Raw genomic sequence first — 17,244 nt, forward strand, 5'->3', positions numbered from 1 at the left:
TAACCAAACAAAACTCATCATTTTTATTCAACCTATCAACCTATACATAGGCACACACGCACAAGCATACACACTCTCAAAATTACTTTTCCATGAGGTGCCCCCCCCCCCCCCAATGTCTTGACCCACGGTACGCCACTGTACCTACCAACATTTTCATTTAAGAAAGTTGTAGAATCAGGGAGGTGGGAACCCCACCGCTACGCGAGCAGCGCTATTAAGTGTCAAAAGTGGTAGTCTACCGCCAAGTGGTAGAGATGGCAGGTAGGACCCCTATGAATGACAATAAAGATCACAAGTATCTCAAACTAATAATTTCTACAAACTATGCTTTCTAAAAAAATAGGCCTATATGTTAATGTATACATCAATTACATAACATACCGTACGTAGGGCCTAAATGGTCAGAAAGTAAATTTAAAACAATGACCAAAGAAGAGCTAGTCTGGCCACTGCATGCTGAGCTTCAAGTCTTAATTTTGCTAATTTTAACCATGATTATCAATAAACAATTTATCGAGAAACTTAGCTTTGACTTAAGTTTATCAATAAATCATATTTACTTAGTGAAAGACTAATAGGCTTAATGATCAACTCTGTTTAACAGGTAAAAAACAGTCTGTTTCTCAAGCGATAAACTTAGTCTATCAAATGAAACACTAAGGTTATGGATAAACTCTATTTAGACCCTAAAATTTTCAGGTGAAAAGACTAATTTCATCAATAAATTATGTTTATCAAGTGGTTAACTTAGTTTATCAAGCGAAAAACTAAGTTTATTGTGACAAACTTATCAACTGAAAAACTCAATACCGGTGTATTCGGAGTGGGGATTGTTATTGGGTGCTGAGGGGTGCGCCATGGATGATGACCAGTCAGCGCTTTCCCTACGATGCCATTAAACAAAACAAACAACAAAAGGCGCGTCTGATACAGTACTGTGTTAACGATTGGGGCATAGATGTAACGCAATCGCCGAGCGACATCATTTACCACGCATGGGACTGTACGCTGTGCAGGAATGACAACAATGTGAACCAAGTCGGAGAGCTCCGTGATGCGATGATATGATAGGCATTGTGACATTGAACACTGCTTGTGTTTACTATCATAACGTGAAGTTTGACATACGTGCTCTCGGATCAATTCATGCAGCATTTTCATGCTTCAATCAGGTGAGTATCGGAGTCGGAGAAACTGAAGACGTGTTTTGACTTTGGCAACATTTTTTTTCCATTTCACGTTTTACTAGTCTAACCGGTTAGCTGGTAATCTATAGTCAGAATGACAACTAGCCCGACCAGACGCGGTGTTAGTACGCTGTGCGACTGGGCTGTGTATAGTGAAATGACAACAGACGGGTCCCCAACAGACCTTACACCGTTGCTTCGGATCGCGGAGACTAGACGCAAGAACCCTGCTAGAAAGTTGTGTGTGTGTCTAGACGTGATAATGAGACATAGTAGGGCCTAACTGTTAGATACATGTATCTGAGATGGACAAAGCTTGTGACGAAATACCTGGGAATGTGAGTAATTTAATACAACTACTAATATTAGCCCGACATGGGTGGGCAGGGCCTGGGCGCGTGGGGTGGTATTCTGAGACTGTTTTATCTCTGTTGTACTTGTAGGTCTAAGTCTGTTGTAACAAATCGGTATCAGATACCCCGTTCACAGTCCCCTTGTCTAGGAGGACCTTAGACAGAAAGATCCGTCTGTCCGGAGGACTCTTTTATATTTTGCCATTGACGCTGTCCTACGGAGGGGATCCGTGAAGCCAGACGCAGTCTCTGCGGAACATTCCCCGACGGACAGATACAGACCGATCTTTCGGTCAAGGAGGACCTCTACGCTCTAGAGGACACGCTAGATGAAAACTAGCTATTTTTTTTTTACAAACTCAGTGGGTGGTAAGAGAGACCCCCCCCCCCCCCCCCTTCACAGTCCCCTTGTTGTCTAGAGTGACGTCCGCATACATTTCTGTGGAAATCATTGGAAGAGTATTTTTTCCACCAAAAACAGTGCTTGTCACTGGAAGTGTGTGCTGTGTTTACGCTAGTCTCTGGTGCTATCTAAGGCTGATTTTTTTCAACATACAATAGCAATAAAGAATAAGTAAGAAATCCTTTCCAACGGGAGACACAGAGCCAGGGCGGGAGAAATTAAATCTCAAGTGGGAGAACGGGAGATTTTGCAAAAATGGGTTTTCGGCGGGAGAAAACGGGAGAGTTGGAGTCTCTGCGGTATTCTGAACACCGTTTTATCTCTGTTGTAACTTCTGTTGTATCTTGTGTTTTATCTTTGGCCATTGTCTTAGGGTATGCACACGCGCGTAACAGTGGGCGCAAACCTGAACACCCATTAGATTACACGGTATTCTGAAAACTGTTTTATCTTCTGTTGTAAGTCATGCCTTGTGCAAATTTATGCTTCTGAGATAAAACAGGGTGGAGTGTGTTTTAACTCCATTGTAAAAAACTTTCGTTTTAACTAATGTTAGATAGTGAGATAATTCATCAACTCAATATTGTGGTATGCGAGTTCAAAATAAAAAAGATAGACCTGTCTATACAAAAAAAAAACACAATGTATGTACAGAAAGGCAAAAGATATAGCAGTTTGACAAAATGTAAACTCATTCCACAATACAAAATTTGGTAACAGTAACATTGCAACATACGCGTAGCATAATTTTGCACATAGATAAAAACACACACACACAAACAGAAAGGTTACCGGCACCGTCGGCTGTTTGTTTTAAGCGCTATTCATTTCAAAAATATCTTTCAAAATATAAAATATTTTCTTATATGATTTCACTATATTCACCAATAAGAATCCATTATCAGTACCTTTGGTGGTAATACTAGGTGCCAAGGACACTGCCTTCAGAATTCGACCTCCGCATAAAATACATGTTAATCAATGCGAACCATCCCCGAAATAGTATAGGCTTTGGCAATTCATATTTCAACTGGTTTAAAATTCCAACAAAACAAGACACTTTTTGGCAAACAGAATTAATATGTTCCTTCCAACTTAAAGGGACGCAGTCCTCACGAAATTAAAAAAAAATATGTTGTTGTTGGTACCTCCAATGAACTACTTTCACCGAAAACAAACTTTCAAATCACCAAATAAGCTCGTAAATTTTGGTTGAAAAAGTGTGAATCTGCATGGTGAATAGGCTAATGAGCAAGTCCTGGCGGAGAGTCAGACGTCACAGAGGCACAACTCTTCCCAGCCGTGTTCTGCTCGTTATCCGTACGCTCCCTAGTTACCCGGATGCATGAAGACGTCGGTGGCTACTACTAGTAGTACATATTTGACATTGTTTCTACGTTGTGTGTGTGTGTATATATTGTGTATTATATTCGCACAGTACACGTGTGGACGGTACAACTATCTACGGTAGATACCCCTTACGCGGTTTGCCCTTCACACTTTTCCAGTCTATCACAAGCGCAGCTGCAGCCCTGTCGCGCGCCGCTCATGCATGTTCTAGTACGTACAGATTGTAGGTAGAAATGGTTCTACACAGCTACAGGCCTGCTAGTACACTATAGGGGCGACCGCATTCAGCGTAGTCTGGTCAGGCTATCTTACATCAGTAGTTTTGCTCGAATCGTGCAGAAAATTTCCCAGGAAAATCCTTTTTTCCGTCCCAAACCCACAAAAGTATCATGAAAGGTGAGCTGTAATGCTGGGAAATCTCGGTACAACGATGCCGAACCGCGAACACAAGAAACTTAGGGCCTACAAAATCTCGATATCGTGTTGTGACCTACCTGTGCGTGGACCATTTGAGAAGCGATGTTTTACACTGTTACGTGGACCGGCAGGCTGTGTTTGGCCCTCGGTTATAAACCGAGAAAACTCCTGAAGCCAGATGCAATCCCGACCATTTCCTTACATGAGTTATAAAACAGAAACACCTTGAGCATCGAATTCGAAGAGAACCGAGGGAAAAAAGCCTAGAGAGATAAGAAAAGTGGCTAGCTATGTTTCATTTACCGTGGGGCTGCAGCCGGGGTTGGACTGCAGTACAGTGCCATGAGCTAGCTGCTGCCAGTGCCGACTGAACATGCACGGCAAAGTGGAGCGAAATCACATCCCTACAACCCCTTGTGTTTACCCTTCCCGGCTCACATCGAGGAAAGGCGATATCTGATTACTTACAGAAATATTTAGATACAAACAATATTTTCTTTGAAGAATTCGACTCTCTCATGCACAGGTTATCTTCGGCAAAATCAGCTAGACGGAGTACTGTGTACATTAGTATGGTAAGAATTCGCGCGCGAGAGTGGTTTCTACGCTTAAGAAGTATGCAACACAGACGGAAGCTAGAAAAGGACCGTGCCTATTGATGTCAAGTTCATGGTATATTTGGTTTAAAAATACATATAAATTTATTTTAACAATATTCATTTTTCATCAATTAAATATATCTAAGCTTGAAATATTTTGTTTGAAATAATAAAACCACAAACTTTCACATTATATGATAAAATTGCAACTAATCATTTCAACACTTAAATTGGTTTTTAGAGGCACGGCTGTCAACTTGGTGAGTAGGGCATGCATGACGTACTATCTTTTTGCCGGCTCTTACATGATCGCTTGCAGGAATTATTTTTCAAAAATCGCGTACGGAAACAGTTTTTCATTTCCACGCGTATAAACTGTTGAAAGGTTATGTTTTTTACTCTTCTTAATTATCATTACAGTGAAAATCTCAGGACTGCTTCCCTTTAACGTGCTAATCAATGTGACACCAAGAAAATTTACAGAATCATAAAACATTAAAGAATCTGAATCTATTTTGACGGACAGATTGCTAATATCCTGTTGCACACCTTTCCTTTTAAAACGGATACACTGTGTCTTACTAATATTCAAAAATAATTCATTTGTTTTAAACCATGAAGATATATGAGCTAAACTTCTATTCAAATTACAAATCAACACATTGATATCTTTATGAGATGCAAGGACTGTAGAATCATCAGCATATAAAATAAAACGACAATCAAAACAAACATTTACAATATCATTAATATACAATAAAAACAGTAATGGGCCAAGAATTGAGCCCTGGGGTACTCCTGTACTAATGATGTTTTGTGTGGATGTACAAGAATTAAATACAGTGTATTGTTTCCTATCTAACAGATAAAATTATGATTAAAACCAGTCAAAACAAACACAGGCCTCAAATTAACCGACGGCCACCGACAGCCATGGCCGTCGGTGCCCCTCTCGTTGGCCGCATTGCCTTTTTTTCCTTGATCGAAGTTAACGGCCCAAAAAAATGTGCCCTTTTTCTTGTGGCCGTGGTGCCCTTTTAGAATGAAAGTTATTATTTATGACGTATAATATGCCCTTTCTCAAAGTCTACACTTTAATAAGCTTGAACAACTTTCCTGATCTCAAATATCATACCTTCAGTTCATTCGCGCCCCAATATATCTGATTCAAACTCAAAGTATCTTTCCGAGATACGAGACGACGTGTAGAAGTCTGCGTACATGTACGCCTGACCGGCTTTTACCGTCCCGACTGCCTCCGCAGCGCAGTGGCCATAGAGTTACTAGCTAGGCAGCGGCGGGCCAGAGCAAGTGGTCGCGCGCGCAAGCCATGCTAAAAAATGCCAGGCCTGTCGGACGGCTGCGAGCATTGCCATCTCTCTCGCTCGTGCTCTGCATTCATGCCTGCATGCTCAAAGCAAAATGCCGCCGGAAGTGCTCCAAAGCGAGTGCGGCGTACGCGTTGAGAACGTACTGTATTACAGAACCTACATCGTATTGCATATGGCCTACTGCCTAACGTCTTCTGCTGCAGAGAGATCTTATGCGTGCGTGCGCTGCTGGAGTGTAGCAGCATGGTCGATATCATACAGCTCTATGGGGCATTCACATCACGTATAAACACCCAACATGCCCTTTCCAATGTGGCCTTGGTGCCCCTCTGACTGACCTAAGTGCCCTGGCCTCTTGGAAAAAGTGCCCTTTTCTAAATGGCCTTGCCCCTCCAAAATCCTGTTTTAAGGCCTGCAAACACCTCGTATTCCATAATGATATAATTTTTCCAACAAAATATAATGTGAAAGAGAATCAAAAGCTTTGGATAAATCCATAAAAACTGCAATAACCTCATTCCCCGAATTTAACTCATGCAGAATTCTATCATGAACTTCAATAATGGCAAGGTCCGTAGAATGATTGTAACGAAAACCATACTGGCTGTCATACAGCACATTATATTTGATTAAAAATAGATTTAATCTCTCTAAAATTTTAGAAAAACAGGGTAAAATTGATATTGGGCGATAATTATTGCACAAACTTGGATCACCTTTTTAAAAACTGGAACGGTCTTGGCAATTTTCATTTCAGATGGTATAATACCAGTACTGAGTGAGGAAGTAAAAATATGATGTCAAGGTTGAACTATATACGGTAATACATGTTTGACAACAGTTGGGCTGATGTCATCATACCCACTGCTCTTCCCGTTCTTCAACAGTTTACCAGTTCTGATTATTTCTTCCTCTGTCACTGGTTTAAAAAATAAAGAATGAGAAAGTGGTTCTTGCAGATAACCATAAAAATCATCAATTCTTCCACTGTCAATCTCACGAACTTTAGATCCAGTTTGAATAAAAAAATCCTTAAAACGGTCACAAATTTCATCAGTATCTCTACAATGTTTACCATCAAATGTGATACCTTCACTTTGCACATTGTTTTTCTTACCGAGTATAGAATTTATATGTTTTTCTTACCGAGTATAGAATTTATATGAAACCACATCTTTTTTAATTATTTTTCACTGAGTCAAATTTTGTACTCTTCGCAATCAAGCTGTAACATGATTACGTCATTTCTTGTATTTTTCATATCTGCATTCTGATGGGCATTGAAGATATTCCCTATAAACTTTATTTTTCTTATTGATGAGTTTTAAAATATGAGAGGTTACCCATGATTTCCTACTTTTCTTACATTTCCTCACATGCCTAATAATTTTTGGCAAGTGTGTGTCATATAATCCTGTAAATATTGCACAAAATACATTATATGCTGCATCAGGATCATCTGCATTATACATGTATACATCTGACCAATCTGTTGTTTTGAATCCATCTATTAGCTCACCGATACTTGCCCTCGTTACATTCCTGTAACAAAAAGATACCTGCTCAACATTATCATCACAGACAGCTTCATTAGATAAATAGAATAGGAAAATGATCTGATATTTCAGTCAATAAAATACCACATGGATTACAGTATCCATGAACATCATTTGTATCTATGTTGTCGATAAGAGTGGCCGATAATGAATTCACCCTTGTGGGTTTGTCTATAGTTGAGTAAAACCCGGATGAAACAACTGTATTAACAAAATCAAATACCTGTGCATTATCTTGTTTTTTCATCAAATCAATGTTAGTATCTCCCATAAGGTACACTTTTTTACTCTTCCAATCCTCAGTGTTCAACAAATTATCAAAGGAGGATGTAAATGCAGACACTGATGATTTGGGATGTCGATACACAACTCCTACAATTACATTACGGGATTTACGTTCAATTTCTACAATCAGATAATCAACACCTTCGCATTCCTCATAATTATTTTTTCGTAAAATTCAAACTTTCCTGTATAAACAAACCTACTCCACCACCACGGCCACTGGGTCTATTCACATGGACAAATTTGTAGCCATCAATCACAAATGGTAAAGTCAAAGATGAATTTATCCATGTCTCTGATATTCCTATCACTGAGACCGAAAATAGGATACTTTTAAGAGATATAACTGTGAATTTGATCAAAATTTCGGGACAAACTCCTTGCATTAAATTGTAACATACTAAAATCATCTGTTAACATTGATTGCTGAACTGTTACATCAAACTCATTAGCCAATTAATACTTGACTACACTTGAGTGAGTTTCTTCATCTTCAACAACATTTTCATTTTGTTCACTACAGAAATTGGAAGATGTGGGTGATTCTTCCTGAAAAACAGATGTTAAGGGAGAAACCCTCTCATCATGCGCAATTAATGGAGTATCTGTATATAAAGTATCTGAGGTTCCGTTATCTTTGACCACTTGGGTAATCAAACTATTACAAGGCTCAAACAGTTGAAAAAAAAGAAAGATAAAAAAAGTGCAAAAGTTATACAGAAAATCAGAGATACATATAATTCAAAAAGAAAAAAAAATATACAAAATTCAAGAAGTTACCCAATATCTGAGTGCCTATTTGGGATCAATTTGGGCCCATATCAAAGCTTTTCCAAGTCACATTTACTACAGATGGTCTTCTTTATTGTCTTTCTGTTTGTTGCTGGCAAGAGACTTAGAGTACAATGATTCGTCCATCCATTGACCAAGCATCCTTGACCTTGGGATGTTTTTTTGCTGACCAGAGGAGTTCCTGATTCATGGGAGTGAGTGCTTCCGTAATAGACATACCACTGCCTTTGAGTTTCCTACGGGCACGGATAACCGCATTTGCGAATACGATAAGAACTGAATTTCACTATGATTGTGCGTGGCTTGTTGCTGTTATTGTTGGAGTTTGACGGCTGGGATGTCGCAGAGATGTCGTTGCGGGGGGCAACACGATGTGGTCTTTCAAGATCATTGAGAGTAATGGGCACATCCAGCAGGTCGGAACAGAGCTGGTGGATGAGTTGGTCTGTGTCTTCTAGTCTGCTCTCTTTGACACCATGGAACTTCAGGGAGTTGCGGCGGGAATATTGCTCTGCTTCATTCATCATCAGTTTGAGATTGTTTACAGCTGTTGCTTGATCATAGCAGTGGTGAGACGTTTTATTTCAGCATCTTTTGCTTTGAGGGATGCTTCCAGGTCAAAGATGCAGCTATCTTGTTGATTGGACTTCTCCTTGAGACTGGTGCACTTTTGCTCAACTAGGTCAAGGCACTGGACAATCTTTGTCATTTGTTTATTCATGGCTTTCTCAACAGCTTCTTCGATGGCTTTAAGGAAATCAGGACCCTGGATATACTCTCCAAAAGCCTGAATGATAGCTTCAGTACTTGTACAACATTGTAGCTTTCCCTTTGCGGGTCTCCATATTGGGGTTTATAAAATGGGTTCAAGAATGTAGCCAATAGGAAGCGCTGAAATGAGTCACGTGGGCGTTGTTTATTTTAGTGCCATTGCACTTGCGTGTTATCCTATGGTAATTTGCTGATCGTCTGTGCGTGCGGCTCCTTTGAATGGCATGCAATGCTTATATGCAAAGGTACAAGGTTGATATCGCGATCGATTGCCAGCGCAAAACGAACGAAAAAATGGCTGCCTCCAGCTCGGATCCATTGCAGGCGCATTTTGAACTGTAGAATGACGAGGAATTGGATGAATTAATCAATGGAACTGATTCGGCGAGCACGAAGCTATCTCTGAAATTCGGATGGCAAAGATTTGAGGCCTTTGTGAAATTTACCAAGACTTCATTGACGGATATTTCCTGTGAAAATTTGGATCAGCTACTGTCAGCAAAACGTATTCAGACAATCAGGTATGCAGTAACAGTTACAGTAAAGTACAGTACTACAGTGTTACTGTTAGATATACTGTTAGTAGTATTCAGACTATCAGGTAGGGCTACATGTATGCAGTACAGTACAGTAGTACAGTGTTACATCTACTGTTGTAGGTGAAGAACATAATCCTAGACCCATTTTATAAAACAAATGATGCACAGGATTATTTCGTGGCGTTTTGCGCCTCATGCATGTTGCACCATTGTCAATACTTTCGAGTGCGCCGCACCTTCACTAACGCACTCTATCCTGTGCATCATTTGTATAATCAAGTGCAACAGACAATGTGACAGTAGTACTGGAACCTGGAGTGATAACTATTACGGTGTTATACTCAGTGATGAACAGAAATGGCGAGGTCAGGCATACTGACTGCAGAGAAACAGCCAGTGGACTGTAGCTGTAATCCACATTGGCACTCTAAGACTATGATTATGGAGCATAAGTCAATTCATCTTCACTTCGAGGTAGGTCTTACTTATACCGTCTCGTGAAGAACACAGCTTGTGATAGTCATTTGGTGATAACCACGGGAGGTTTTGAGTTCTGAGAAGATGTGGCTTAACTTCAGATGAGATAGAGTCTACAAGCAGTAGCTAGACGATTGTAGTACGTACAACTTGCACATTAGCATTAATTGTATACTACAAATCGGTACATTAGTTTTTGCTCTTTGATTTCTTTCCCCTTTATTAAAGGTACTCTTGATATGGAACACATAATATGTATGTACTGTTTTGCTCAATAAAACAGGCTGCTTTTGTGAATTACTGTGAGTCATGATTAACAGTGATCAGCAAAGTTATGAAACTGTGGACATCACTTGACCCAGTCTTTTAAAGTGGTACTTTTTTTTTTAGTTTGTAATTTATGCAAACTTTTTTTTCTAGTCTTTTTTTAACACGTACAAGTCCAATGGTACTGTACTGCATGAGTTTGATGATTGAAATAAGAGTTTCATGTCTTATCTGATGTTTCTTAGCTTTAACTTTGCATTCTCACGAGGAAACATCGTAATGGTTTGAGTTAACACACAATTCTGTAATCACTGGATACACTGTAACGTTACTAACCATGATTTTTGTACTTAATTTTCAAACAAAGTTATAATGAGAAAGGATATTTGGGGTAGATATTGCCCTTAAAGCTAGAAATGAAACTTGGCATGTATGTGTATTAGGGGGTGAAGTTGTGCCTATCAACTTTTGGGTGCACATGCTCAAGGTCAAAGGTCAAAAGGTCAAGGTCAAATACATAAAATTTCACTATTTCCACCATATCTATGCAATGTCTGAAGGTGTATTCTTGAAACTTAGTGTATACAGTACATGTATTACCCAAATAAGATTCTCTGGTGAAAGTTTGGGTCATGAGGTCAAAGGCCAAAAGGTCAAGTAAAAATATGAAAACTTCACCTTTTTTCTCTGTACCTTGGTAATTGTTCAAGGTATCTTTATGGAACATAGTTCTGTTGAATGTTTTTTGATACAACACACCTTATTCAAGCTATGATCTAAAGGCAAAGTGGTTTATAGTGGAGTACAGGCTGTATATGGTTTGTCATGTACAGTGTATTCATACAGACTATTTGTGCAATTTCCAGTGTAAATTAATGACACTGAAATTTTCATATTTTTGGACTTTTCTTGTATCAAACATGCTTTTAATCGTGTAAATAACCATCTCCATATTTTGATTCCTCATGCCACATCTACTCTGAAGAAATGTTTTATTTGTCTCTGTATGTTGTATAGTTCAAAAGTTATGAAAGTTAATGTTTTTCGTTGAAAATCCAAGATGGCCACCAAGATGGCTGCCAATAACCTCCATGGGACATGTTTTTAATTTGGGAACAAAGCAATTCATTAACTAGACACTCTACATGTATGGGTTACAAAAAAGTGAGTTAAAAAATAAATGAGTTTGGAGGGTGCATGGGGACCCTTGTTCTTTCCAGACTATGCCTCTTACAGAAAACAGGAGGGCTGATATTACTATGAACATTTGTCAAGGACAAGTTGGTGGAGTCTGTATTTTTCATGAAAAATAAAATTTCATGGAATTCTTGTCATATTTTAGTAAATTATAAAAATGTTATTGTCCCCGCCGAACGAGTTCGAGCAGGGGACTATGAAACGGGCTCCGTACGTGTGTGTGTCTGTGTGTCCGTCTGTCTGTCTGTCCGTCCGTCCGTCTGTGCGTCCGTGTGTGATCAAAATGTTCAAAATGCTACTGCTACTCCTTCGCCATTTCTAACCCGATTTTGATTCTATTTGCTTTATATGATAGCACTACATGGGAGCTTTGAAACTTCTATACAGAATTTCAGTTGTGACCTTTGACCTTGACCTTTGACCTATATTGTACATTTTGCTTTAAAATGCTACTCCTTCGCCATTTCTAACCCGATTTCGATTCCGTTTGCTTTATGTGATGGCACTAGGTGAGGGCTTCAAAACTTCTACACAGAATTTTGACCTTTGACTTCTTTGACCTTTGACCTTGATTTTTGACCTACAAGTATATTGTACATTGGCTACAAAATGCTACTCCTTCGCCGTTTCTAACCCGATTTCGATTCTGTTTGCTTTATGTGATGGCACTAGGTAAGGGCTTCAAAAGTTCTACACAGAATTTTGACCTTTGACTTCTTTGACCTTTGACCTTGATTTTTGACCTGTATTTTACATTTTGCTACAAAATGCTACTCCTTCGCCATTTCTAACCCGATTTCGATTCTGTTTGCTTTATGTAATGGCACTAAGTGAGGGCTTCAAAACTTCTACACAGAATTTTGACCTTTGACTTCTTTGACCTTTGACCTTGATTTTTGACCTATATTGTACAATGGCTACAAAATGCTTCTCCTGTGCCATTTCTAACCTGATTTCGATTCCGTTTGCTTTATGTGATGGCAGCAGGTGATAGCTTCAAAACTTTCTACACAGAATTTTGACCTTTGACTTCTTTGACCTTTGACCTTGATTTGTGACATGTATTGTACATTTTGCTACAAAATGCTACTTCCGACGGGGACATATATTACGCACCGCGTAATTTCTACTTTTCCTTGTATTATAATGTATTTTTATAATTCATTCCCAGATGATGGGATATATATTCTAAAAAAAATATGTAAATGTATGGTTGGAATTTATAGTTTACTTGAAACTTGTGTATGAAGAAATGTACAGTGCTGCCAATTAAGTGCGCATGTATGAAAGTTTGCCATGGAAGTATTACGCATGAGATACAGCGGGAACCAGAGGTGATTGATATGTTGAATGTCAATCACTCCAGCCTTCCCAGATGTGTTGAGTGAAAGATTTAGCGGTACCATATTAGGTTACTTCTCACGTTGGCAGAGTTTCTTGGCAGAGTTGAGGGGGAAAATAAGGATTGGCAAGAATGCAGAACACATTGTAAATGTAATGTAAAGTAGGAAAGGTGCCAACATTCACATGCCATTTGACCAAGAGACCTACACTGTACTGTGTATGCAAAATGAAAATGAGAGCGTTTAGTTGTGATATGGCTTGCTTATCAATATCTTACATCCATAATTAATTAGAAGCAAATTACTCATAGTACAAAGTGTCGTTACAAATTTATGGTAGGCTCACTATGAAAAAATCCCAATTATTGAAGTTGATGTTGCAAATGAAATTAATGAAATCTAGCAATGTTCAGAGTTTGGACAAATAAGGTAGTGACATGTTAGATACTGATACAGTAGTCTCAGCTTGATCGGGTACTGTCCAGCAGAGCATTTCTTACCCGATTTCAGAGCGGAGTATCCCATTAGTCAGTGATAGTGTTTTTTTCAAGTCACAGAGCTACAAGCTTGTACAATTGTACCACACACTATGCACATATCTGCACCACATACACAGCATGCACGGTGAGTCACTACAGCCACAGCTTGTTTAAAGTTGCATTATAGCTTTTGCAGAAACCCAAATTTCACTTGTAATGGTTTCAAGGAAAACAATATTCAAACCCAATGGAATTATCATGTTATACAGTTTAACTGTACATTGTTGATGACCAACTGCAAAGGAAACTGATAATTAGTCATCCATGCTGATCAGGCACTGCTTGCATGAGTGGAGACTTTCGCCATTCATGTAGAGTCATGTCAACATTACACTGTTGATGCAACTTGACATTGTAATCTTTGCATGCAGATGAAATTATGTTGTCCCCATTACAGAGACTCCAACCCGAAGCACCTTCTGATCTGGAGATTCTCCCGCCTGAAACCCCTAGTAAACGGGAGATTCCAAGTTGATGCGTGCGAAGCGCAAAATTCCCAGGGCTCTAGATGCTCTCTGGTGCTATCTATATAAGGCTTATTTTTCAACATGCGATAGCGATAAGAAATCCTTTCCAACGGGAGACACAGAGCCAGGGCGGGAGAAATTAAATCATAAGCGGGAGAACGGGAGATTTTGCAAAAATGGGTTTTCAGCGGGAGATCTACCGTCGAAAACGGGAGAGTTGGAGTCTCTGCCATTAATGGCGATCCCAAGTTTGCTTTTTCTTGAACATTATGAGGAAAGGCTGGAGTCTCACTGGAGCTAGTTTATTCTTCATTTTTACCCAGAGCTGGCTAGACACGTGTAGTGATTAGTGTGTCACTGTGTGTGTGTGTGTGTGTGTGCGTGTGTGCGTGCGCGCGTAAGTGTGGTTAGGGTAGTGGTGTGATGCTGGTATAATGGTTTTTACACGGCATGTATGCTCCTACATGTAGTGATAGGCGAACTGCTTGTCCACTGCACATTTAGCTTGTTAAAGCATAAACCATTAAAAGTGTTCTAACTCCCCTCAGCACCTCACAATTTTTTCATAATTTATATTTACACCAGATTTTAAAGACATTCTGTGGGAAACAATGAAAATAGATGAGGCTTGTCTGGAAAATGTCATCACTTTTCTTCACTTCACTTGTTGTCCACATGTATATATTTGTTGTATTCACTCCCTATCTTTCTCTCTCCCTCCCTTGCATTTTCCCTTTCCAAATTAATACTATACACAGCATATTAGACATCATGTATACATGTAGTTTCATATTTTCACAAGAGAAATTCACTGCAGCACACTTGCCAACATTTTGATTTTAGAAAGCAGTAGAATTAAGGCAAGGGAGCGAAGCGACAGAGCAGGGGAAGGGTCTTGGAGGGGGCCTTGCCTCAGAGCAGGAAAATTTAGAAGTAGATAGTTGCATTTCAGTGTACATAGAGGTCCTATTTTAATGACTATAAATTGATGAGATTACTAGATAATTAAGACATCACAGAAATTTTTGCAACAGTGTAAGACCAAAAATGAATTAACATGACCACATATAGGGTGAAGGACAACATACCACGGTAAGTTACAATTTATGTGCCATAGACATGGTCATACTATGCATGCAGGAATATTCTTACAGGGAGCAAAAATGATAATGTTCAATATTTTTCCTTTTTTTTGGGGGGGGGGGGGGGGTGGGGGGGGTGGGGGGGGGGGGCGGGTGTCAGAGAGGGAATTTACCCCTCCCACAAGAGAGAGATTTTGCATTTTTAGAACTAAAAGTCAACAATCTGGTGTGCTCTTTTGGAAGGAATGTTTGGAAAATTTTCAACAAAAAAAAGCAAGAAAGTTGAACATCCAAGGACATTGCAAGTGGCTGAATTGTAGTTTCTTCTCTTTTTCTGTGTTTGCATCTTCACTGTGTATGAATGGGAATGGAGATAAAAGAGTGTATAGTTGTTGTTGTTGTTTTGCATTTGTAGAACTGAAATACAATGATCTGGTGCATACATATATATATATATATTTTTTTTTTTTTTTTGGGGGGGGGGGATATTAGGAACATTTTCAATCAAAACATAAGAAAATGAATATTCATGGACAATGTTAAAGGCTAGATTTGTGGTATCTGTCACCTCTTTTTCTGCATGTGCATCTTCACTGTGCAGTAATATAAAGTCCATGGAGATGGACAGAAAGAGGAGGGTGTAGGAGGGTTTTTACATTCTTCAAACTGAGTGAAATTTAATGATCTGCTGCACTCTTTTGATGGAATTTAAAGAAATGCTTAAATAAAACAGTGAGAGAAATGAATATTAAAGAACAATCAAACAGCTAAATAGAGGAATCGTAAACATCTTGTTCAACATGTGTGTCTTTACTGTGTAGCCCAAGGAGGTGCACAGCACTCGCTGGCAATGAAAACTTTACAAATGACCGTAAATGGACTGTTGACAGATCACGGTTATACCATACATGTGTCCCACTAGGATAAGGATGCAAGAAATGCAATCAACAAACACACAAAATAAATGAAAAACAAATAAAAATAATGTTTGTGTGATTTTCTCAATTATTGATAAATCATATGATGATCTTATTTCTGAGTCTGGAAATGTAGGTTTGATTATTTTGTTAATGTGATTTGCATTTATTATTCCCTGTTTTGGTCACATAGAAGAATCAACAAACATGAATGCGATTTGCATTGATCTTATGCTTTCCCATTAAAAATGTGTTCTAGAGAATTAGTGATTGTAAACACATCTTTTCATGCATTTTGAATTTGCATCTGAGACATCATTGTATCCAGCTGAGTTAGGAAGTGTTTGAACTAAATGCATTTCAAAAGCCTGATTATGCCCCCAAACTTAAGTTAAGAGACAACTTTTGTGACACAAAATTGCTTTGCAAGTGTAACATTGGTTCCAAAATACCGCAACTACCAGTTAATATCAATACACAGTATATTACAATACATATGTTAATATTATTGCATGCATGTATTACCAGTGGGGGTTGAACACCTTGACCCCAGGATAGCCAGACCTTGGACAGCTTGTCCCTACTACTATGCTTTAATAAATCCTGGAATCATTACATGCAGTGCACAATTGACACTGATGTGAATACATTGCACACATGTAAATGGTACTTGTACCATTGCTGCACTGGTCTGTAGCATTCTCGTGATGTGATAGGGGCCTTTATAGCCAACATCTGCTACTGCTTATACGCTAGCTAGCTTGCTTTTGTTCATGAGGGTGCTGTATATTTGGCATGTGCACTGTATATTAACTATTATTTTCATCTTAATTTGCTTAATCTTTCGGTTGAGTGACAGATGATAAAAAACAGTAGATTTCTCTAAAAGATTGGTAGGCTACTGAAATCTCTCAAAATTGATAAAGTTGGCAAGTATGCTGTAGGCGGAGGAATACTGGTACTCAACCTAGGCTTTCTGTAAACCTCTGAGCTGATGGATAAGTGTAATTAGCCTGAAAGGAGTCAGAGACAAGTCAATAGCCTTTTGGACAATTAGGCCAGAAGCAGAGTGATTCTAGTGAAGAACTTCAGAACATGCCTTCAATTCAATTTTCACCTTTGTATCTTCTTGAGAGTGCATCATCATGTTTCACCAAACTTGTGTGGTATTATTGCTAGGATGATAGAACGTATTCATACAAGAAAAAATGGTCTGGCTCCTGCTCATCCACGTTCTTGCTCTCTGGTGATGTAAACATACAGTAGTGCTGCACATGTCACATTGTCGTCCTCAACTCCTGCCATCATCATTGGTTGTGGATTGTAATGTTTACTCTGAAGAAGTTTAAGAAACAATGACATTCATGGT

The 17,244-nt window shown here is 39.0% G+C and overlaps 1 protein-coding gene across 1 annotated transcript in view; it reads left to right on the forward strand.

Annotated features, from left to right (window-relative positions):
• Window positions 1–999: 999 nt before the first annotated feature.
• The window catches only part of LOC139714873 (protein-tyrosine kinase 2-beta-like), a gene marked incomplete at its 3' end in the record, with an annotated part of 32,850 nt that continues 16,605 nt past the window's right edge, over window positions 1,000–17,244 (forward strand). Inside the window, exon 1 of the mRNA XM_071626522.1 lies at window positions 1,000–1,175. The remainder of the gene's footprint in view (window positions 1,176–17,244) is intronic.

The sequence above is a fragment of the Diadema antillarum genome, unplaced genomic scaffold (genome assembly GCF_040938485.1).
Source record: "Diadema antillarum isolate AM-2024a unplaced genomic scaffold, OU_Dant_1.0 seq00002488_RagTag, whole genome shotgun sequence".
Taxonomy (NCBI): Eukaryota; Metazoa; Echinodermata; class Echinoidea; order Diadematoida; family Diadematidae; genus Diadema; species Diadema antillarum.